Source organism: Buteo buteo, chromosome 6 (genome assembly GCF_964188355.1).
Source record: "Buteo buteo chromosome 6, bButBut1.hap1.1, whole genome shotgun sequence".
Lineage (NCBI taxonomy): Eukaryota > Metazoa > Chordata > Aves > Accipitriformes > Accipitridae > Buteo > Buteo buteo.
Window position 1 is genome coordinate 6,993,370 of NC_134176.1, and position 23,461 is coordinate 7,016,830.

Genomic DNA, 23,461 nt, shown 5'->3' on the forward strand with positions numbered 1-23,461 from the left:
AAATAGCCAGACAGGTGGAATATAGTATTTTGTGCTGAGTAAGAAATTAAGACTAGAAGAAGTATTTTCACAGACTCACAGAATGGTTGAGATTGGAAGGGGTCCCTGGAGGTCACCTTGCCCAACCCACCTGATCAGGCAGGGTCACTTACAGCAGGCCGCGCAGAGGCATGTCTAGACAGCTCTTGAATATCTCCAAGGATGGAGATATTTCAGGTAAGGAAGTTTTCATTCTGACTTATGAATGAAAATTAATTCAGGGCAACTCTTCTGTAGTCCCCATTACTCTCCTTTTCTTCTTTCCAACATTTTGCCCACCTGCCTTTCTCTTTTTGCTCTGAGAAGTGATCAGATTTTTGGGTGGCAAGATTGTATCTTCAGATGTAGTATCTATTGTCCTGTTTTGCTTTATTATTGTTTATATCATGCTAGTTTGCAGATGCCCCACTGAGATTCCTCTCTGTGGTGTTAAATGCTTAATAAGCATACAGGAAGATGGGCCCTGTCCCACAGAGCTAAAAATCTGATTTTCTTGTCTGTATCTCTCATTCTGTTGGAATAATGACACCATAAACTATTTTGTTATTCATTAGTCTTCACTTTCCCTGCCTGCCATCCCTTATCATAATTCATAGCTATATTTTCATGCTGCTTAAATTTGTTTAAATTTTTAAGGAATAGTCTCAGTCAAATAAAGATACTTGGCCCTTGCTTTAATCTTTGCAGCAGTCTGACAGGAAAAAAAGCTTTTCTTCTCTGTAACAGTCCAAGCATATGTGAATGTCCCAGAACAGAGTTTCTGAAACAATAAGCCAAGGCAGAAGGCAAAAAGAGTAGTGATCCTAAGAAGTCATTCAAGCATGGCAATTCAAAGTTTATGAAAGATCTTGTGAAATATGTGTTGTATGGCTTGTATAACTGCTGTTACAGAAAGGACATTTTGTAAATACTGTAGATGGCCATGAGGTGGCATATGCAGCCTTGAAAGGAGCTCTGAAACTGCTGAAATCTGTTCCAGTGGCATTTCTGTGTATTAGGAAGCTCCACAAAGGGCTTCAGCTGCTGGGAGTAATTCCCAGACAGCAGTTCGAAGTGTCTATGAGACATATCCTCATGTGAGAAACAATTAGATATGTCTAATCTTTTCTAGATGAGTGAGGAAAGACACAAATACGTTGGGTCAATCCGTGTCCAGGACAAGGCGTGGAAGGGAAAAACACCAGTCATGTTGTGTGACTCTGTCATTGCAATGGCTTAGGAATGATCAAATTTCAACCAAATTTGCAAAAAAGTATTGAAGTCTTAAAGGTAATTAAGTATTTATGATTTTTGTAGAAATGTGTCTTAACCTAAATTAGGACACCTCTCCTCCTCCTCACAAAGAAAATAGATATTTCTCAGCTTTTCTAGGGTTCAGTTAGCATCAGCCAACAGGGCAGTCAGTATGGACTTCTGGCAAGTTTGTCAGCGTATATGTAGCTTGAGATTAGCCATTGCACATATGTCCTGGGTTTGGTTGGGATAGAGTTAATTTTCTTTCTAGTAGGGGTACAGTGTTAGGTTTTGGGTTCAGTATGAGAAGAATGTTGATAACACACTGATGTTTTCAGCTGTTGCTGAGTAGTGTTTATAATAAGTCAAGGATTTTTCAGCTTCTCATGCTTGGCCAGCAAGAAGGCTGGAGGGGCACAAGAAGTTGGGAGGGGACACAGCCGGGACAGCTGACCCAAGGTGGCCAAAGAGATATTCCGTACCATGTGACATCATGCCCAGTATATAAACTGGGGGGAGTTGGCCTGGGGGGTATTGCTGCTTGGGAAATAACTGTGCACCGGTTGGTGGGTGGTGAGCAATTGCATAGTGCATCACTTGTATATTCCAATCCTTTTATTATTACTGTCATTTTGTTATTGTTCTTATTATCATTATTAGTTTCTTCCTTTCTGTTCTACTAAACTGTTCTTATCTCAACCCATGAGGTTTACCTTTTTTTTTTCCCAATTCTGTCCCCCATCCCACTGGGTGGGGGGGAAGTGAGTGAGAGGCTGTGTGGTGCTTAGTTACCGGCTGGGGTTAAACCATGACAACATACTACCTTTTGCTTAGCCTTGGTGTCACAGGGAGCTTGGGGAAGCTGGGTTTACTGCAGTATGGAAGAAGGAGGTTGGAAGACACAAGTCCAAAGGATACCTGGCCTTACGGGTTCCACTGTTTATGAAATTACTTATTTTCAGATTTCACTGGCTTTAAATATTAGCCAGCTACAAATGTTAGATTCCACAGTGTAATCTTTTTCCAAAGTATATTTGTTTCATAAAAAACATAAAACCAGAATCACAATATATAAAAATACATATTTTTATTAAGAAGTATTACATACATATTAGAGCATTCATTTGCCAGCCCAAGATGTAGCTGCCTGTTATTACATTAAGCATCAATGTTGTATTATCCTGTCTGCACTCCCAAGCTAAAATTAGAAGCATTAAGTGGGTTTTTTCCCTCTCCTAGGGAAAGTGGTAATTGCAAAAGTTTTCTTTGGCCACAGTGCTCCAGCTTGTGCTGTGAATCCCATCCATCAAGTCAACTACCCAGAAGCTAATCCAGTATTCAGGCCGTGGAAATGCCTAGAAAGTGATGCATCTACTTTTGGCAATGGTATGTATTTGTAGGCACTTGTTAGCATAAAGTTAACGTTAAATTAACATTTGTGTTCTAAACTCATCTTTGACATTAGGTTGTGTCAAGAGCTTTCATCCCTCTAAACATGGTCTCTGCTCAGCTGAAGTGCATTTTTTTCACAGACAATAGCAAGCAAGAAGATTCCTCTTTGAATAAATATTTGTGCTTGTTTAGTTCACAGAGTGAAAGTGAGATGTGCTATTTAGCCATTAGTCTGCACTAAAAGTAGCTTACTTCATGCAGTTTCATAACTACTCTTTGTACAGCAGGATTGAGAGAGTGTTGCAAAGGGCAATATGCATTTACCACAGAGGGAATCTTCACCCTTAAAATCCACAGCCTTTACCTTTAAGCAAAATAAAAATGAGTACTGCTGAGAAATACACTGTTGTAAGTAACCACATTAAATCTCTGTATCATATGTATCCTCTGAGTGATAGATTCTGCTTTACCCTATTTTTTGCAAGAGAACAGAGTGGGAATTGAGTAATAATTTTACCTGTTCACTCTGATATACTCTCCAAACTTTCAGATGCTAACAGGGAGTAACATCTGCCTCTCTATAAAGGAACTGGGATTGTTTCAGGTTTCATAGAAGGGAGGAAATGAAAGCTAATTTGGAAGGTGATCACACCATAATATGATGGAGTAGTTTTGGACAGTGCAGCAATGAAGGTACTGCAGGAGAGCTGTCCATGCCCTCAGGATCTAAATTAGTCTTTGACAGGCTGTGATCTTCATGCTGGAATCTGACAGTTGCTTATTCTCCATAGAGTATTAGAAAGCCAAGTTAAACTCCTTTACTAGCCTCTGTGAATCTGTATGGCAAAAAAAGTCTAATGGTAGAAAAGAATAAAACTGACACATCTTCATGGAAGGAGATACCTTTTTCTCATTTACATTCTGAAATTAATACCAAACTTAGCTAAAAACCAATATATTTACCCTGTTTTGTCCACTTTCAAGATGTGAGCTTCCTCGGAACAGAGAAATTGTGACTGCAGCCATTGGCGTTGCAAGTGGTTTGTGTTTGACCATGAACTGGTCCTGCCAGAATACATTGCTGAGTTTGGGTACATTACACGGGTATGAACTTTGTTTTTCCTCCTGTGATATTAGAAGGCAAGCTTTGGATTTCACAGATCAAAAGAAAAAAAACAAGTAGGTAAAATTAAATTCTGTTCTACTAACACAACCTGACAAGCTCAGATTTAAGGTTGATTCTCTTCTGTCCATTCTGTCAGAGCCAGATGAAAATTCTGTGGAAATCAGTGAGAAATTTTCTGCTCCTTGTAGTGAGATTTCAGTGAGGCTTTCATTTTGTACTTGTAAAAAGCATAGCAGAGAAAGCAAAGATCCTCTAAGTTTCAACAGATTAAAAGAAATGCAGCTGAAAACTAAGTTCTCTGTCACTAAGAACTACTTTCTCTGGAGTACCAATTTTAGTATTGACTGTGCAAAGGATCTTTCTTTCATGGGATCTTGCAGGAGCAAATGATTTTTAGTTGTTTGATCTAAATTGTGAGATGTGCAGTTTTGAAAAAAAAAAAAAGAAAATATATTTTATTCTCACCTGGTATTCTGAAAAAGTTTTTCCTTGATTCCTTTTATTCATTTTTACAAGCATATAATACTGCTGTTTCACTCATCTAACTTCATAACTTTCTGCCAGGGTAGAAGGGCTCATTTCAGACTCTGAGTTACTCTCTCTGTTAGAAACAAGAGAGTATGGGGAAGTGGGATGTTCAGCTCTGGGGAAAGGAAGGAGAGAGTCGAATTCACTAATGAGTACATCTGACTGGTCCCATGGTCCAGTGTTAGGCTGCTGTTGGACTTTGGGAATTTCAGTGCATAGGTGTACTTCTTTTGATTCTAGCCAGAGTTCTGTATGGTACACAACAACCCATACAAGCAAAAACATTATGCAGCGCTTTGAATATGAGGCAATTAAATCCAGTTTCTAGCAGATCTGTGTTAGAGAAAGATGATTTCCTGACTTGATTGCTATTAATTTCATAATCGAACTTCTCTCATTTTACACTCAGTATTAAATTATTTAATTAAGAATCAGAAAGTTTACAAATTTCAAATGCTTTTTATTTTATATAGCTCAAAGACCTGTGTCTGTTTTCTATGTGCAATATAATTGTGGAAGAGGGAAAGAGAAGCACAAAATGATTTATTCTGTCATGATTTGCAATGCGATGATGAAGTTTTGAACACGGAACTGACAGTAAAGGTCAAGCCTCAGATTTTTTTGCTTAACTGAAAAAAAACAATATTCTCAGTGGCTAAGGCCAATATTTAGTCAGGTACATGTGAGGCATTGCTGTCAAATTTTCAGTAAAATAAATGTATTATGTAATTTTTACTTTGCTGTTCAGGTTGGCCCATGACCTAAACTTAACACAAAAGTTAAAAATCAACATTTCCATTTGGACTTGATTCTGATGTTGCTTACCTTTACTTAACATCACTAGAACTTGTGTTCCTCTGCCTATCAGTCATTATGCAATGTGATTTACAATTATTGGGCTGAATCCTAATTGCATTTCCTACTGTGTAATGGACATGTAATTTCAATGAAAAAAAGTTTAAGAAGAATGCATCTGAGGATAGGACATGACCTAAACTATCAGCCTTTCCTTTGAATTTATGAAATACGTGACTTCATGCCATTATGCCAGTTGTTCTTGAAAAGATTGGGGGGGGGGGACAGGACAGATTTGACATCACAAGAACGTAGCCTGGGGAAAAAACTACATCAAAACAGTAGCGGGCTACAGATTTTAGCTTCAGAAATATATATTGTTATAATAGCTGCATAGAAATATGATTCTTCAGGTGGACATTTATATGCATAATTCTGACATTGCATTCGTGTGCATAACTATTGTATGGCACCTTCAATAGCCGGCCTTTCTGATGACGTAGCCCTGCTAAATATCTGGTACATGAAACTGTGAAATGGTTTCTGAACTGTCCCATTTGTAACCGTAGTTTGTGAATGGTGTTATTTCTTGTACTTGATGGTTATGTTTTCAATCCCATTTTTTTACAGCTTCAAATAAACGTTTTCTTTTCTAAAACTTATTTAAAGACAATGTTAAGAAAGGGTGAATAACAATTCTCTTCTTATTTTACCAAAGTGCCATCTTTCCGGTAATTTGTGTTTGTAGTGAGAGGCTAGCGATTCTCCTCTCACTTTGCTTTTTCCTAAGGATCTGTTGTCTGTCTCTGCTTGGCTCCACTCTTTCCATACTGCTCTTTTATAATGGAAGAGTTGCCAGTTCCTTAGTGTCAGCAGCATCTGTTCCCTTCTCCTGTGAACTGATTGACTGTTGGCATCTTACTCAGGTTACTTCTATTTCAGGGGGAAGTTGGAGAATAAATAGTCTTCAAATAAGTGAAGAAGAGTCATCATAGCCCTTATTGTCTTTTCACTGTTTCATGTAAATTTGGATTCACATTTTATAGTTTTTTATGGTTAACTAGTAGGATAGTATTTGTATTTGCACTCCATCAGTTGAAGCTCTTTGATTTTAAAGGCAGCCATGGAGTATTACAGAATTTGGCTGTGTGTCCAGTAAAACTGTCATTTCTGATCTACTTTTGGCCTAGGTTTTGAATTTGAATGGGAACAGCCTGAGCATGCTGTAGGACATCTCTAGACTTAAAAACACTTCAAAAGCTTATCATCAGCTTTAATGAATTTACTTCCTTAAATAATATTTATGACCTGGTGAGAAATTAAGCTCTAATTCTTTTTTTTTTAAGGAACATTTACTAGCATAAATATTCTTGCATTGTGAGGTATGCTCACAAGACAGGATTGAGCCAGGATGCACACAGGGGAAGACAATGGGGGACTAAACTAGGACCATGAACACTATGATATTATTAGCAGCCCACAGTTTTGGTGCCTGTTGATATTGTCTCCAATTTGAATCACAGTATTACAGTGGTATCACTTTGTCACCCATCTGACCTTTATAATGGTCATTTCATTTTAACAAATAAAGTAACATGTCTGGAGCACACTAGGTTTCCCTCAACAGACCCAATACTGAGCAAAGGGAGTCCCAGGCACTGTATCCAATTCAGTCTATTTAAAGATTAAATGTGTCTGATTACTTTAACCAAAGTTTCTTTTGCAACACTTTTGGCCATACAACTATTTTCAAACATGCATTGCCTTGCAGACCAACTGGGAATATTTTGATGTGAGCTATAACCATGTTATAATGCCCTTTTGAGGGCATTAGAGGCTTAAGCAAACTGCAGTTCTTCAACCTGAGCTAGAACCAGCTGAAAAAGTCCAGGGAAGAGATAAACATCTTATGTAAACACACTCCCAACACACTCACTCTTGACATCACACATAACCTATGGCATAAGGTACATATTAGCACTTGAAATTCCTGGGAAAGCATTCTGACCATGACCACAGTTATAAAGGCTTAAAATCTGGTCCTGCACTTTATTAATTCTAAGGCCCTTGCAATGTAAGAAGCCTTATGATCATGTTCTGGCAACTTTGTTCTCACAGGGCCTTCACTTCTTTTTTGTAGTCACAGCCTAACCAAGTGAATAAGCTCTGTGGCATTTTTGCTCAGAGACAACTTTGAGGCATAGTTCCTTTCTTTTTTGCTTCCCTTAAGAATTAAATTTATTGGTGGCCTGTGCCAGATATAAAAAACAAGCCCTGGCTTCAATTTTGCTGTCTCAGCTGCACTGAATAAGGGGTGGGAGTGGAGACAGTTCCTAGCCTTGGGGATGTGCATATATACTGTTAGTCTCTCTGTTACTGCATGTATCTGTCTGCAGCAGCACAGCTGTGTTGGCTGGAGCTTTGGCAAGAAAGCCAGTACTCAGCCCTTTTACTGACTCTCATTCATTCCTGCTGCCCAACCAGCTTCTGGAACAAATGTTTCTCTCTGTTCTTTATTCCCTTTGAATCGGTACATTTTAACATTATTTAAAGGGCTCAGTCAGAGTCTGCAGGGTTAAACCTTACAAATTTGAGACTCTTAAAAAAGCTTTTTTAATGATCATTTAACAGTAAATTTAATATTTTGTACAAGTCAAAGTGAGGCAAACAGAGTACTATCTGAATAGAACGCCTCTCAAATAATTTGAACAGCAAGCCAATGCAGGAAACAGAACTCCATTGGGGCACCCAGGAAGCATCCAAAAAGATGGTGCCTTGTCTATTTGGCCTGTCAATTAAGCTTCAATGCATCTTTTCAATACACGCTAAGATATAAAAAGAAATAATAAGAGCTACCAGTTCCGGTCTCTGGTTCTTTGTTGTTATTACTTAGGTTGGAACTCAGTATCATGCTAACACAACTTTCATGTGATCACAGCACAGTCACAGTGAGACTATGTCTGCCCACATGCTGAGTAAGATCATGTCTTACTGAAAAAATCTGGATAAATATCTTCACAAAAAACAGACTGTAGTTAACACAGAGCATTTTAATGAGGTCTACCTTCTCTGTTTTATGTACTGAAAACTCTAAAAACTTGATATGTGCAAGATCTATAGGAGTCTTGCAAACTATTAAACTTACTAGATGTATGAATTATTATGTCTACTAATATATCACCTTCCTCTTCCAAGAACAACAGGATTTTTATGCCATTTACTATATGCTAAGCTGTGAAGTATGTATAGTATATCTACTTACATTATATACTTAATATACTTAAAATGTTTTTCTTTCCCCCAGGTGTCTCTGTTAGAATATTCTAGGTCTGATGAAGAAAAAACTCCCATTCTCAGTGTTATTTCCTTGCGCTAAAATTTTGTCTCAAATTTGCAAGAACAAGGTGGAGTCGCAGATGCATCGTAGTAACTGGTATCCAATCATAGGGCTGATGTTGTTTAATGTATTTAGGTTAACATTTAGATTAATATCTGTAAAAGGTTTTTTTGTTGTCTTAGGGTATGCTTTTTGGTTAAAACATATTTCTGAACACATCTAAATCTAGCCAATAGTTACCTTGTCTCTGAGCTCTGAGAATGGCCATTTCAAGATGCCTCACAGGAGGTCCAGGATACCCTGAAGAGAGCATTTAAGTTACTTATTTTGCAGTGAAACTGTCTTTTTAGCATTAATAGACTTTTAAGACCAAGGGGTACTAATAAGATTCTCTAGACTGACTTTATGCATAAAGCAGGTAAGAAAGCATTGCGTGGTAATTTCTGCATCAATTTCATACCATCTGTTTGAGCTACCGCAGATTTTACAGTAAACCATCCAGATTAGGATTAATTTCACCTAATTTTGCTCATCTACAGTGTAGAAGATAACCATATTTGAACTAGTCACCCTACCTTCCTTTTATAGGCAGTGCAGAAACAAAAATAGTTTGGGGACATGAGTCACCTAACAGTTTAGAGGGTTACTGTAGGTTAAAGTGAATTGCATCCTACCAGAGAGCCCAACCAGCCACCACAGATGGAGATATCTCTGTTGCTGATATTTTTTTGCTGGTATGAAAGCCACTCTTAGTGGTTTTTTTAAGATTTCAAGTAACAGTGAATCTACCAGGTCTCTCCTATCTCCCTCTTTCTTGTCTATCTTGTTTCTAATACAAATTTGGCTACTATCAAATCTAATCCACTGGGTCTCATTTTATCTCTTTCTGGTGTTCTAAAGGAGCAGAACCAGATGTTCCAAAAGAACCAGAAGTCTTTTCCTTATTTAGCCAAAATCATCCCACTTTACCTTATCTTTAGGAAACTAAGTTAGATTGAACTTCTTAAGTGTCTCATTATAAAGTGGGTTTTTTTATTTCTCATTACATTATTCTAGTTCATTCCTGAACATGTTTCATTATGTCCACATGGTTTTTATATATGGCCTCCTACAAAACTATACACTAACTTTCAACACTGGGCTGATAATGACACACCCAGATATAATTCTGCTTGCCTAATCCTACTCACTAAACCAATGATTAAATATTAACTGTCATGTATGTCCTTATGGCAACAGTGCAAGCTCATATTCATTTGGTTTTCTATCATTAGTTCTAGTCCTTTTCAGTGTTCCTGAGATACCGTCTTTCATCGCATGAGTGTGAACTTCTCTTTTCCTAGCTACATAATTTACAAATTGTTCTATGCAGAGGTGTGCTTTTTAAATAGGGCCACCATGCTAGTCATTATAAGACTGTTCTTTATAGCTGACCTTACTAACATCTTTATGTCATCTCCTAGTTTACCAGGAAGGAACTCCTGCTCTTTTTTACTAGGTCATTGAGAAAAAGAATTTTGACCAGAACATCAATAAAAATACTCTGTAAAGTGAAGATTTTCTTTCTGTAGCTAGATTTTGAGATCCATCCTCTAACCAGTTTTTGTCTATTTAACAAGAGTTACCTTCACTTTTGGATATCATTTTTCTATTATATTATCAGACAGAAGCTATTAATTTTATCAATACATTTAAATTTTCATCAAAAGCAATTTAATATTAATTTTGTTTCCTATACACCATACTGGCATCTATTAATAAGGCCATTAACTTGTAATTATTTACTGTGTTGCACACCAGCCTTTCTGTGATACATAAGGATGGTATCAAGCTAACTGACCTATTCTGGTCATCCTATTTATCCTCAACACTATTATAACTTCAGTTTGTTCATAACATTCTAGAACTTCCCAAGCTTACTATCATTTGTATAAAATGAATTAATGAGGGGCTTAGAAAATTCTTCAACTGGTTCATTAATATCCTTGACTGAAAAATGCCTGGTTTAAAAATGTTAACATGAGTAGTTCCAGCTTTAGATTCTTTTTAGTTATTAACAAAATACAAAGTATTTTTTTTATCCATGTAAATTATGAGTACCTCATCATGGTCCGTCCCAAAGACAGAGAAAAATATGCATTGAAACTATCTTTCTCTCCTGTATTCTGATTGACTATTTTAAAATCCGTAGATAGGATCAAGTCTATAGCGTTGCTTGAATTTCACTAGGTCCTGATTATGATCTCTGATTATATTCGCCATCAAATTTTCATTGACATTTGTAGCTTTCATTTTCAGTAATCCCTGTTTCTAACAACTATTTTATTCCCACTGCTATCATTTTTCCTATTTTTCATTCATTTCTGCTGTAGTGGAATAAAAGGGCCATGGCCCAATCCAGTAGGGCTCATGAATATTTGCTTTAGTCTGTAAACTTAAAAGGGTGAAGATTTTTTTAACTGTAAATGAAAAAGTGTGTAATGATGAAGTGTTTAGTGTTTAACCTTCTGTGTCGTTAAACCTCTCCTAACTAGCCTTCACATTTTTTAGCTTAAGTTTTTGTGTCACTCATTTTGCTCGTGACTGCTTTCAGCATATGAAAAGTGCCCTTTGTAAAACACCAAGGCTATATAAAGGACGTGCTTATGAGATACACTTGCTTGTTTTTTTAAAGAATTGCCTCCTAAGGCAAGACAAAATCCTTAATCTACTTGCTTCATTTAAGGATTCCAGGAATTCCAAATGCTCTGGAAGTATTTCAAAGGAGAGTGTCAGTGAAGGTTCAAGAATATTGGGCAATTTTTTAAAGAGCAAGGACACTGGTGGCAAGGATAATGACAGAACCAGACTGATTCAGGAAACTGCAGCCAACTCCTTTGCATTCTCTCCCTGATTAGTAGAGATATGCCCTGAGAATTTTTCATTAGAAAATTCAGTAGCTCTGCTTAGCTAATTTATTCTGCCAATTTTGAACCCAACTTTTTTCTGATGTCACAAAAGTATAATGTTGAAACATGTTGAAACATTAGCTCTCCCAGTAAATTCTATAAACTTCAATTCTCTAATGCATATAGCAACACAGTTCTCTAATGCTGACCCTTCAAATATACCCTGCCCTAAAATTTAGAGGCTTAGGCATTTTTCATGTCTAAAGCCAAATAAGCTTTGCCACATGCATATTGAACTCTCTATACTAATCCATTTCTTGTGGTCAGGCACGATTAAAATTTCACAGAGTTCTACTAAATGCCAATATGAAGAACAGATTGCAAGAAGAGAGCTAGTAGATCTAATTTCAAACCAAGAAACATTGAGAACAACCCATTGAACATTATCTCTCACCTTGAAAGACTACCTAGAATTATAAACTAATTAAGCAGTCACTTGATGGGCAGCAGGACTGAAGGAAATTGGTTTGCCTTAAGAAAGAGTTTTGTCTTTGGGTTATCCAGTGCCTCATCAGTTGTGAGCTCTCAGAGTTTCTCAGATCATTCAGAACAGGTCTCTCCTGAATCCTCTAGTGTCTGGCATTGTAGCTGAGCCAATATTGCAACCTTTCCTTCACTGGGATCATCAGTTTATAACTGTAATTCAGCTGCTCATTTTCATGGAATTTGTTGGAAGTCAAGTAGTGCTTGTCTGACAGATAGGGCCAAAACTCACCAATAGGTTTAAAAACTAGTGGTAAGGCTAGCAGATGGCTATACAGATAGCACAATCACATCAGCCTTGTTTCCCGAGGAAACTGAGCTAACAAAAAGCCACAAGAGTCAGTGGAGGAAGATCCAAGGTCATCCTAACCTGTTCTGATCCATCAGTTGAAATCATGTTAATCTACCCAGTATGAAAGGTTAAAAGCTCCTCTGTCAGCTCAATTTGTTATTAGAATATTGAATAACTAGGGGAAAACAGATTTCTGCTGATAAGTGTAGCACTTTATTCTGTGTACATTAGGGAATTCATGTTTAGAAAAATTGCCAGGAGAATTAATGCTTTAGCATATGTCATATAAGTTTTGTGACATCAGAGAGAAGGGATTCATAAAGGGTAGGATAAATACTTCAGAAAATAAAACAACAGAGCCAACAAATGTTCTTTAGTCATCACCAAAGCCAGTCTAACGGCACTGAATATTTAAGTGATTATTTGTCTTAGACACAGTCTCGATACAATACTGGATATTTTGGGCCCCTACAATGCAACTTGAATTTTTTGATTGGGACTCTGTGATCTTTTATTTTCTCCATTGTGCAATGATTGACTAACATAGTGTAGTATTATTGGAAAGGGGGAGTCGTAGTCATACAAACAGGTTATAGATTGGATCACTGACAGCCTTGTCTTTACAGGAAGCTTGCTGCCAGGTGTTTAAAGTCAGATCCTGTGTAAGAAAGTAATTTCACAACCTAGACAGCAAAATATATGTTTAGTATCGACATTTATTTGTTTCTGTTCAAGAATATTTCAAACAAGAAAATTACTGAGTTTGTTAATCTATGATATAGAGAAAAGGGTACTTAGCTTGTATATAAAAAGCATGAAGAACTATAAAGTTAGGATGAATTCTGCTCTGACTTTGCACTCAGCCTCTTCTAGACTAAATGTCCAGCCTTGGTGTTAGGCTGAAAACTTGTTTCCATTAAAGTCCTGTTGGAGAATGAGGATGTGTAAAGCAGTCTAGCCAATAAAACAACCATGTATTGCAGAAGGATTTAAATCGAACAAAACTATCTAAGATCTAATGCAGACAAGAAAAAATTGTCTTTACGTTCAGATAGCTTCAACTGCGAAGATACATTTGGGAGCTGGCACACTTATGTTATGGAGCTCTTGTTTTTGGAGGAGAAGCTGAACTTTTTTGAAATGCATTAAAGATGAGTAGCTCTGTTGCGTAATGCGGAAATATCACATTCTGCATCCAAGAAGTTGCCATTGATATTACTAGAAAATGAACACATAGAAACTGAGCACAGAATAAATAGGTGGAATTAATTTACAGATTAATTGACTGTTCGGTTTCTTTCAACTCTAATACTGAGTTTTATTACAGATCACTGTCTTAAATCTGGCTGACCAACACTCTTCAAAATTTCCAACTTGGAAAAACAGGAGCATTTAAGATGGGCATCATTTAGCAACAACAAACTGCATAAATAAAAGGAATAGAGTCTTGTCTTAACCTCAGAGAACTCACTTTAGATGAAAACTACATTTCAACACTAGATGGTACTATATTTACCGTGGTAGTGATAATGCAGGCTGTTAAGCTGGGACACAGTAGAAGTGTTTCTTTATAGTGAATATTATAGAGGGTAAGTTTTTACTCGCTACCAACAGAGTGAGTTTTTCAAATATTAAAAAATCTGAGTGTATCTTTAGCAGAACTGAAGAAAGGGAGTGAGGCAGAACAGTTATGTTCCAGCAAAATAAGTACTTCTTATTAAAATGTACATATTTATCTATGTTTAATGATCTAATTGATCTAATGATCATTGATCTAGTTACAGTTGGACCCAGTAACACAAACTGTGTCACTTGTAACTTGTTTTATCTTCTCTATCAGCCACCAAAGCTCACCAAACTTACAAGACGTAGTGTAAATAATAATTGTCTTATCAGCCTCAAAAGACATGTGTTTGAAATTGTGTCTTATCCTCCTTTCCACTGAGAACAACAAAATCACATCTTTAGTTGGTTTAAAGAAAACTTACTCCCTAATAGAGCTATACATAAGTAATAACTTTGTTTATACCAAGAGATACATCATTTAAAGGTAAATATTTACTATTTCAAAACTAATTTTGTTTTTGTTACATTACAAATACAGTGTTTCCCCACTTGTTCAAGTATAGAGGAAGCTATGTGGTTGCTGCATTTAGCCATCTTTACAGTGGAACCCGAACTGATGGGAACCTCAGTCTAACATTTTTGGATTGATACTCACTCCTGAGAAGGAGGTACTGAACCCTCCAGGTGGTTTGGGCTCAAAATGTTTTGCAGAGGTAAACATCACTTATACCAGGTAGGCTAATCAAGGTTTACAATCCATGGAATAATTCTGCAACTCATGTCAAATAATAAATAATTACACCTGCAGCAGTTCCAGTTCTGTTCAGCTTACGTGGAATGCTAATGTATGTATTATAAACTTTGTTGGCTGGGTTCAGACACTAATTGGAGACTGAGACCCTGATTCTTATTTATGCTCAGGATCTGTAAAACTGTGTGAGAGCACAAAGGCTTTTAAGGCAATGTCGGTGCAGTTTTCACTACCTTTAAGGGCTTTCTTTGTGTCTTGAGTGTTGAAAAGTGCTATTAATCTAAATGAAGATATCTGGATTTTGTTAAGTCATTTCTCAGTTTTGAGTCATGCAGATGATGGCTGAAGAAGGAGCTGGAAACAAAGTAGTCTGAATGCACCTATATATGGATGTTTTAAAGTTATATTAATAAACCCGTGCTTTTTTCTACTTAGGGTTTAAGTAATCTGGTAATTTTGGACCTGAGTAGAATAGTCTGGAAACAAGATCACTACCAACTATTTGTATTATTCCATCTTCCCTTTCTCAAAGCCTTAGATGGTATCACAGTAGTAAGTTATTCTGTATGCAGATTATTACTATAACTTTTTAAAAAATAGTTCTTTAACAAATTAACACCCAGCTGATCAGACTTGTTAATATGTGTGTAATCTTTTCATATGCTCAATAATACTCCATTTTCTGTTTCTGTCTCTCTTCAATCATTTTGAGGTAAAATTGCCTTTTTTTTGTAATAGTGCCTAGCACAATAGTGTCCTGGCACATTGCTAGGGTTCCTGAGGCTTTAACTATAATTTTGGAGCTTAATCGTTTCTAACACCTGTGAAATTAGTGTACATTACTTACAAATCCTTATTGTAAACTAACTGAGAGAACACAGATTATCTCCATTAAACTGTTCCATAAGAAAACTGTCATCCAGTTCTGCTCATATAAAGACAAAATAACACTTTTTAAGTTACTTTGATTTTAAATATTTTTAATTCATTGAACTGTAAAATGTTTCTTGCCTATATTACTAGGATAGTTCTAGATCCTCATTAATATAGCAGACTTCATTTCAAATGCATTTAACAGGAACCAACAGAAGGAGAAAGTGCAAAAGATTTGTTTGCAGGCAAACTCACCTCTGACATGATTGCAGATAGACTGCGACATTCAGACTTCACAGAAATGCAAGAATAAATTGGACAGCTGCTAATATCAGGTGCAGTGATTTTCAGAATTGCATTATCTATTAAAAATGGCATCTAATGTTGTGGATAGAATGTGAAAATCTAAAGCTAGAATCAGTATTTAGCAAATATACCTTATAATTCCTGAGCATTTGTAGGCCAAATTCCCTTGACTGATCCATAAAATAAGTAATTTTTCATTACAAAGGGTTATTTTCCACAGTTTCATTGAAGAAATGTTCTTTCTCTAAATGCTTCCATTTTTCATTTAGGGAGTGGTGCTGCCTGCACACAGTTTAACAGAAAATGTCTAGGAGAGATAGGGTACTGGCTCCAGACCAAGTATATCTAGAAGAGAAATTTTATTTGATCAAAACCCATCTGATCTGATTCCTTTCAGAACAAATTCAGCCAAAGTGAGAACAGACATGTACATATGTGCAGTGCTGCTTCTGCGATCTTCTAATTTCTGAAAAAAGCTGCCTTGTCCATTGTAGATCTACAGGAATTTAGAGCAAGAATGACCTGTGATTGGTTGCATCCTTAACTGAACACTGATATGTGCACTCAGTGGGATAGTCACTGTTCTGAAAAAAATAGTATTTTACGCAGGACTAGTCACACTTGTTTGCAGAAATCATCCCTGATATTAATCTTTAGGGAAGTATTTCTATGGGTTGTATGTATGTATTTGTCTTCTTGGAGTCATAATTGTATTTTATTCTTTCCCAGCATCTTGCATCTGTCAGTGAAAGTCCTTACCTGATGTAACATGTGAATACAATTTTCATGGTGCAGTCCATGATCTTCATCTCTTGATCTTAAATGGCCTAGTAGGCCTTCAGCAATGGTATTACCATGCCAGGAATATCAGTGTCAATATTCTGGTGGAATTGAGTAGGTCTTGCTCATAAAGAAATTGTAACTCCTTTTAGTTTGACTCTTGGTTTCAAGAGACTGTTTTAAGATGTCAGGACAGGGACAAGTATTTAAACATTCTTGTTAGCATTATTTCCTGCAAGGACTTTCATTCCCTGGAGGCTTTGTTGTAAAAGGTTGTAGAGCAATACTCTGACACTGACTATGTGCCTTTTAAGGTATTACAATTGCAAGCCTTGAATTTCTTGAAGAGGGGTACCAACAGCACAGTTATGAATTCCTAAAAATTACTTGAGGAATGTCTCTCTGATCAATAGAGGATCCTGGTTCTACCATTAAGTAGTAACAAGTACCTTGCAAGCAAGCTTTGATGCAGCTGAGGTACACAATTAGTCTTTGTGGTGCTTTGGCAGGCCTCAGGGTAAATGGAGAATGGGTGGAATACTTCATCTGAGCAATTGCAGCTCCAGTGCTGCTGGAAAGCAATGAAAACAACCTAAGAGGTATGGAACTGGAATTTCAGTAATGTGATATAGAAGCAAACAGAGCAAACTGTTGAAAGCCCTTGCCTTTGGTGTCAGAATCAAATCAATTGTTTACTACTGGAAAAAGAACTGTGAATTTGTTGTTAGATTTTCATCAGGGAGCTTCTTTCATAGGAGCATGTTGCATTTCCTACCCCAAAGCCAGCATGTTATGGATCTGCTCATGCTATATACCTCATTTCTATCTTATCTTTCCATGTTACTTGTATTGTCAATCCATATTTGTCTTTTTTTACTTAATTCAGAGCTGTAGAGCTGGTGCTAGCAGACCAGTTTAGAAATGTCTGCAGTGTGTATTTACAGAACAATAATCTCATGCCTTTCAGTGGTTTACTCTTTCTTCCTAATGCCAAAGTGGGTTCATGACACAGTCTTTTCTATTTTTCATAATAATATTAATGATAAACTAATTTCCTTGATTGAAAATAGTCTTTAATCTCCTTTAATACCCTGTTGTTTGTGGGGTTTTGTAACAACAGCAATCAATTGGCACAAAGCTGATTGCAACCACTGTTTCAATTTTACAGTATTGTTGCAGTAATCTGATCCAAAATCAATTAACTGCACCAAACTTTTTTAAGCACTTTAAACTGACCAATCAACTTTCTAAAGATCAAATTTCTGAATCAGAAATATGTAATTGGCAGTTTTGCTAATGTGTTAGCAGAGGAACATTCTGTTTGATTAATTATGTTTCCCTTTTACAGGTATTGTGCCTGAAATACAATTACATTGAATCAATGCTGCCTGGACCAAAGCTCCCAAATCAGTTAACAAATGGGCAGCAGCTGTACCGAAAGGTGGCCCCTTGTGGCTATGGACGTCAAGGACTTGCAGAAGGAAGCACGTAACATCAGCTTTTAAAATATACTTTTATCTCTCTACTCCGCTGAGGAGGAAGGAGGTGTCTTCAGTGTAGCTTTTTTTCCCCCTCCTAGCTTGAAGAAACCCAGTACGGTTTTTTGTTCATTTGTTTTGCACACATATGTTATGTTTGGCATTATCTAGTTGGCTTTTCTTTCACAAGTTCTTTGTGAAGAACTTGTTAGGCCACTTCTTCATCAAACTAACTATACCAGGCTGCTGTCATACGTTCTTTGGATCTTATTGCATAAGTGGTTAGGCAGACATTGAAGTTTTTTCACCTTCCTACAAAGGTTTTAATTTTAAGTAAGGGAACCACTTACCTCTCTCTGGCTGCTGGTTTGATCTGGGAGAGTGTGGACATGTATCTCTGACCAGATTGATCATTTATATTCTTTCTTCATTCTTTATTTAAATTTGTACAACATAACACTACAAAATTTTAGGAATATATTCAGATAGTGAGGAATATATTGAGATAGTATTTCAGTCCCTTGAGCCTGACCTGTGAAAATTCAGCTGCCTTACACTGTATAGTATTCTGATGGCAGTCACAACCCCTTGTTAGAATCAATGAGTTCAGCCAGTTCAGACTATATAGTACCTTTTATGAGCATAAAGTAAGCTTTTGCATATTCATCCAAAGTTCTTCTGCAATGATGTGTGTAGTCTAAGCAGTCATTCATCCTGCCATTAAACCTCTTTTCCTTTGCTCATTTCAGAAGTGATATTCTTTTCGTCATCCTCTGAAGGAGACAGTCATACTTCTTTCTTCTTCCTTTTGCCATCAATGTTAGATCAGCCTGTGTCCTAAAGAGCATTTTCAATTACCCTTCAGTTTGCATTTCTCATCTGTGCACTCTTTCAGGACTAAAAATTCCAGGACCTGTCAGGATTCATTTACTTATTTCTGCATGGATAAGGCAACATCCATAGTCAAATTCAGTTTTATCATATCAGAGAAGTTTTGCAAAATCACCATGCAGAATTCCTTCTATACATTGACCAAATTTTATACAAGTAACAGTGACAGAGCATCAGAGAATCCTGCAAAACCTAGTTGTTGTGCGCATACTTCTCAAGACTTCACCCAGCTCTTCTTGTCTTCATTCTTTGCATATGGAGTGTGAGAAAAACATGAATTTGTTTTCAGATTTTCTGGGGGGAAGGGATATTGGCAGAAGCACACATGGATATGGGCTGTTTGGGCTTCCATCATAGTGTGACAAATTTCTGTGCTCATTTTGCTTATCTGCTTCCTCGTGAGAGATGAACATTCTTTATACAGACTGGTGGTTCAAAAAGGACTTGAAATAATTGTTCAGTAATTGTAGGAATTCCCCTTGTGTTGATGGGAGGGATTTTTTTGCACTAATGCTTTCTAGTTTCCTCCCCTTTCCCTTTTTAAATATTGACAAATTTTAGCTTTCTTGCAGACCACTGAAACTTGGCTGATGGTCCCAAACTCAGTGCAAGTCAACATAAATATTCCATAATGTTTCTCAGACAGCTTTTTCAAATGTGACTTACTCAGAGTCACTGATTTAAACATGTCAGATTCTAGCTCAGTAGCTGCTACTTAACAACCTTTAAGTCAATACTGGAATGGAAATTATTTCATTATTACTCTCTGATATGAATAACATTGCCCTTTTTTTACCCACAAATGCAGCACAAAATTATTTAGTGAACAACTATGCTTCATTTCAGGTTTATTGATACTTCTACCATCTTCAGCTAGTAATGATCCAAAATCATTGTCAGTATTACTTTTATAATTGGTATATTTTCAAACTCTTTCTTACTGTTCTTAATGCTACAAGCCATTGATGTCCCCTTTTGTGCATTTGCTCTTTTCATCAATTTTTTGCACATTTTTACTTCTTACTGTCAATTTCTTTTATTTTTCCGTTTATTATAGATGCTTTTAATTTCCCACTAAGTAGATACTGTCTTTTTAATGACTGTTGCCTTCTTTCTCAATTGTGAGATATTCTAGGAACAAAAATGTTCTTAAACCTTCCCCGGATACTCTTGACACTTTCTTCAGAAGTTGAATTAGCTCTTAATTTTTGTAGCCTTATGAGATAAGCCTGTGTAAACCATGAAATATACTTATTACATATTTACACATCTTAACACAAATTAATATTACATATTCACATACATTTTGGATACTGTTTTGTTTGTGATGTGTGAATGTAATCAACTCGCTACCTGCTCAGCAGTCACCACTATTTAGTGTTTTTATGGAAATTGAGGTCGCTAAGCACATTGTTTCATTAGCTGGGTGGTAAGGAAGAAGCAAAGCTAAAATTAAAACCCTTTTTCCCTTCTCTTTCCTAATCTATTAGTTCATGCTACCTAATTACAGGTCAGACATAACAGAAATGAAGCTTTTACAAACACATTAGTAGAACAGTGCATGTTATTTTATTTTGCCCTATTGTCATTCAGCTGTTGTGAGAATACACCCAAAGGTTGCCGTAAGTATTTTACTAAATGTAGCAGTGGTTTATAGCTGTTTTCTTTTCATGTCCTCAGACTTCTGTGAGCAAAGGAAGGGGGTTTTTTATTTGTTTGATTGCCATGGTCTGGATCCAGAAAACTTGACCTAGCTTCCACAGAACAGAAATTTATATATGGAGTATTTCCACTTCAAAGTAGTGGATTTGTTTCATTTTTAATGAGTTTTTTTTAACATATAAAGGTGTAATTCTTATGAAACCCATTCCAATGATTAGTGAAATTGCAGTCATCCATATATACCCTTCATAAATTTTTTTTTTTTGAGGGGGGGGGGAATGCTGAAGTTCTTTTGTCCAAGGAAAACTGTGGCATCATACTGTTGTTTGCTTTACTGGTTTGGGGATGCAGAATTTGGAGAAAACCTGCCCCTGATAATGCAGAGTTTGGAAGATTTTAATCTGGAATTACTAACATGGCCCAGCTACAGCTTAGCAGGCTAAAAAACTTGAAACTTCTGTTTTTGCAGAGTAGGTGGTAGCAGCTCTTCTGTACATTCGTTCAAGCATTTTACAGTACTTTCCTTATGTCCAGTCTTCACTCTGTGCCTTGAATTTGTGGAGGACAGTCTTGACCCCCATAAGAATGACATCCCAGCTTTAATTCTTGCCCCGGCTCCAAGATCCTTCAGAATTTCAACAGTGAAATTCTTCCATATTGCACTACTGTGCCTCACTTTTCTTTTACAAGGGCAAAGCAGGGTAACCAGCATGTGGAAGATATATTTGTCAGCTCATGGCCAGCAGCAAGTTCCACACTCAGGAAATTTCCTCCTCACTGTACACAATACTGACGAAAACAATTGACCTAAGTCTTGTTCCTCAAGATGCCTAGATTTTATTTAGGAAGATATTTTGCTTTAAATAGAGATGGCAGATAGGTAGATGAAATAAAACACAGTTTTCCAGTGTCACTGAAGTGGTCCAAAACAACATACAAGTAATTCAGAAAGTTCATGAGCTGCTTTTGCTTAAGATAATTTTTTGCTGGAAAGGAATCCAAATCCATTACAGATGATTCCATGCATTTACTCTTGCTATATTAGGAAACTACATCAGCCAAACTGAAGGACTTGCAAGTCTCAGACTCCTGCAGGAGTTGGTATTGGACCATAACTGCATTAAGATGATTGCATGAGGTTTCCTTGCTAGTCAGAGTGGTCTTTTGACTCTTCATCTGGAGCAAAACCAAATACGAGAACTGAACAGCTTACAACCTTTGGTAAAAATACAGAAACTCTTTCTGGACTTCAACAGAATTCAAGTACAGTATATTTTTGTTAATTAGTGTAGATTCAGTGAGCTAATTGTGGTGGACTGTTTTCAGATAAAATTCCCATTTTCTTCTATGGATTTGCCTGAATAAAATTACCAGTATTTTCCCCAATATATATATACCAGTTGCAAGATTTTTGAGAACTCCTGACATATGGTGTATTTTTTAACTTTTGGACAGGAATCATCTGAACTAGAAAAACCTCCAGTTATTCTCAGTCTTAAGGTGCTCTCAAAACACAGAAATACAGTGAGTATATTCATTTGCATTATTAAATGAACTAGATGTGTATTTCACTTTATACACTGAATATTTACTTTTCATAATCATTAGAACTATTAGGAATTTCTCCATAACCAGATCATTCCTAAGTATCTGCTATTATTGTTTTAAAGTTGAAAGCTTCATAGGATGCGTGATGATCACATTGCCTCACTGTGCCTGTCTCAGTGCTATACTGTGATCAGAAGGCACTCATTCTTCAGCATACTGTTCTTCATAGTGCTGCAAGATAAATTTAAAATGTATGTGTTTGCATGAATATGTTGCAGTGATGGGCTGTCCTTTCAATGTTCCAAAGCAGGTCAGATCTGTGAAGAAAGGTCAAAGAATGTTAAAGGATTTCTGAAATAGTTGATTTTATTTTTAAAATGGCTCAATAGCAATCTTTTTTGTTGTTTTGCACATCACTCCTTGCAAGAGTCCCGAAGGGAAATTTCATGTTTCTTTTTTTCCAGACATGCTTCTGTTTTTCAGTGTAGTACTGTTGGTTTGCCTTTTTTTATCCCTGGGAACAAACTATTAGAACACAGTAAAGAAGAGTCTAGCCTTTGTGATTTTATGAATACATAGCTGTGGGACAGAAGACAGCTAACACTTTCACACAGTAGAAAAGGCTTTCCTGGTAGCCATAAAAGGACAAGTGGAACTCAGTGGGGCCAAGTGTTTGAATAAAGTTTGTAGGATCTCAGCTTCATGTATTTAAGTATCTTAGCATTGCTGAGCTTTGAAGTAGCATCAAATATAAATGGAAACAAAAATATATTTTTCATTGTTAGCTTTGAGAAAAAGCGTGGCTTTCTAAATTTCAGTTGAAAATATAGTTCATATGGCATGTTTTCATAAACAGACCCTTGAAGATTAGGTGGAAAGAAGTCCAAGTTCTAAATGCCCCTTAACATCCTTTTACCATAAACCAGCAGTTTCTGGTCTAAAGCAACAGCTGGAAACACAGGGAAGAGAGAAGGCAGGGACACGTTAGAGCAGTAGTACATATGGTGCAGTCATGCACTCTGTTTTCAGTGGTTGACTCAGAAGAATATTTTTACACTTAGGACATTTTTTAAACCAACTTTCAAAGGGTTATAACAGAGTGGGAAATGAACTGGCTTCTGAAATGGATGATGAAATGGCAGGAGAATGTCAAGCAAACTGAATGTTACCCAGTAATGGCAGGAACAGTCATGCACTTCACAAGGAAAAAAGACAAACAGATTCCTCTTGGGAAATTGCTGTTCCAGGGTTTCCTTCTTCAGAATTGTAGGCCTAGACTTTTTCCTGAAGGGGGTCAAGGTGGTGAGCTCAGCTGTGTCCTATACAACGTGGCATTAAGAAGTACATCTCAGTGTAAGCGTCAGTTAGTACACCACCACTATGGTCCACACTTCAGATAGCTTACCGCCTGTCATTTTCAATAACATCATATA

The 23,461-nt window shown here is 36.7% G+C and overlaps 1 pseudogene; it reads left to right on the top strand.

Annotated features, from left to right (window-relative positions):
• The first annotated feature begins 201 nt into the window (after window positions 1-201).
• On the top strand, window positions 202-23,190 carry LOC142032362 (leucine-rich repeat-containing protein 9-like; annotated as a pseudogene).
• Window positions 23,191-23,461: the final 271 nt, after the last annotated feature.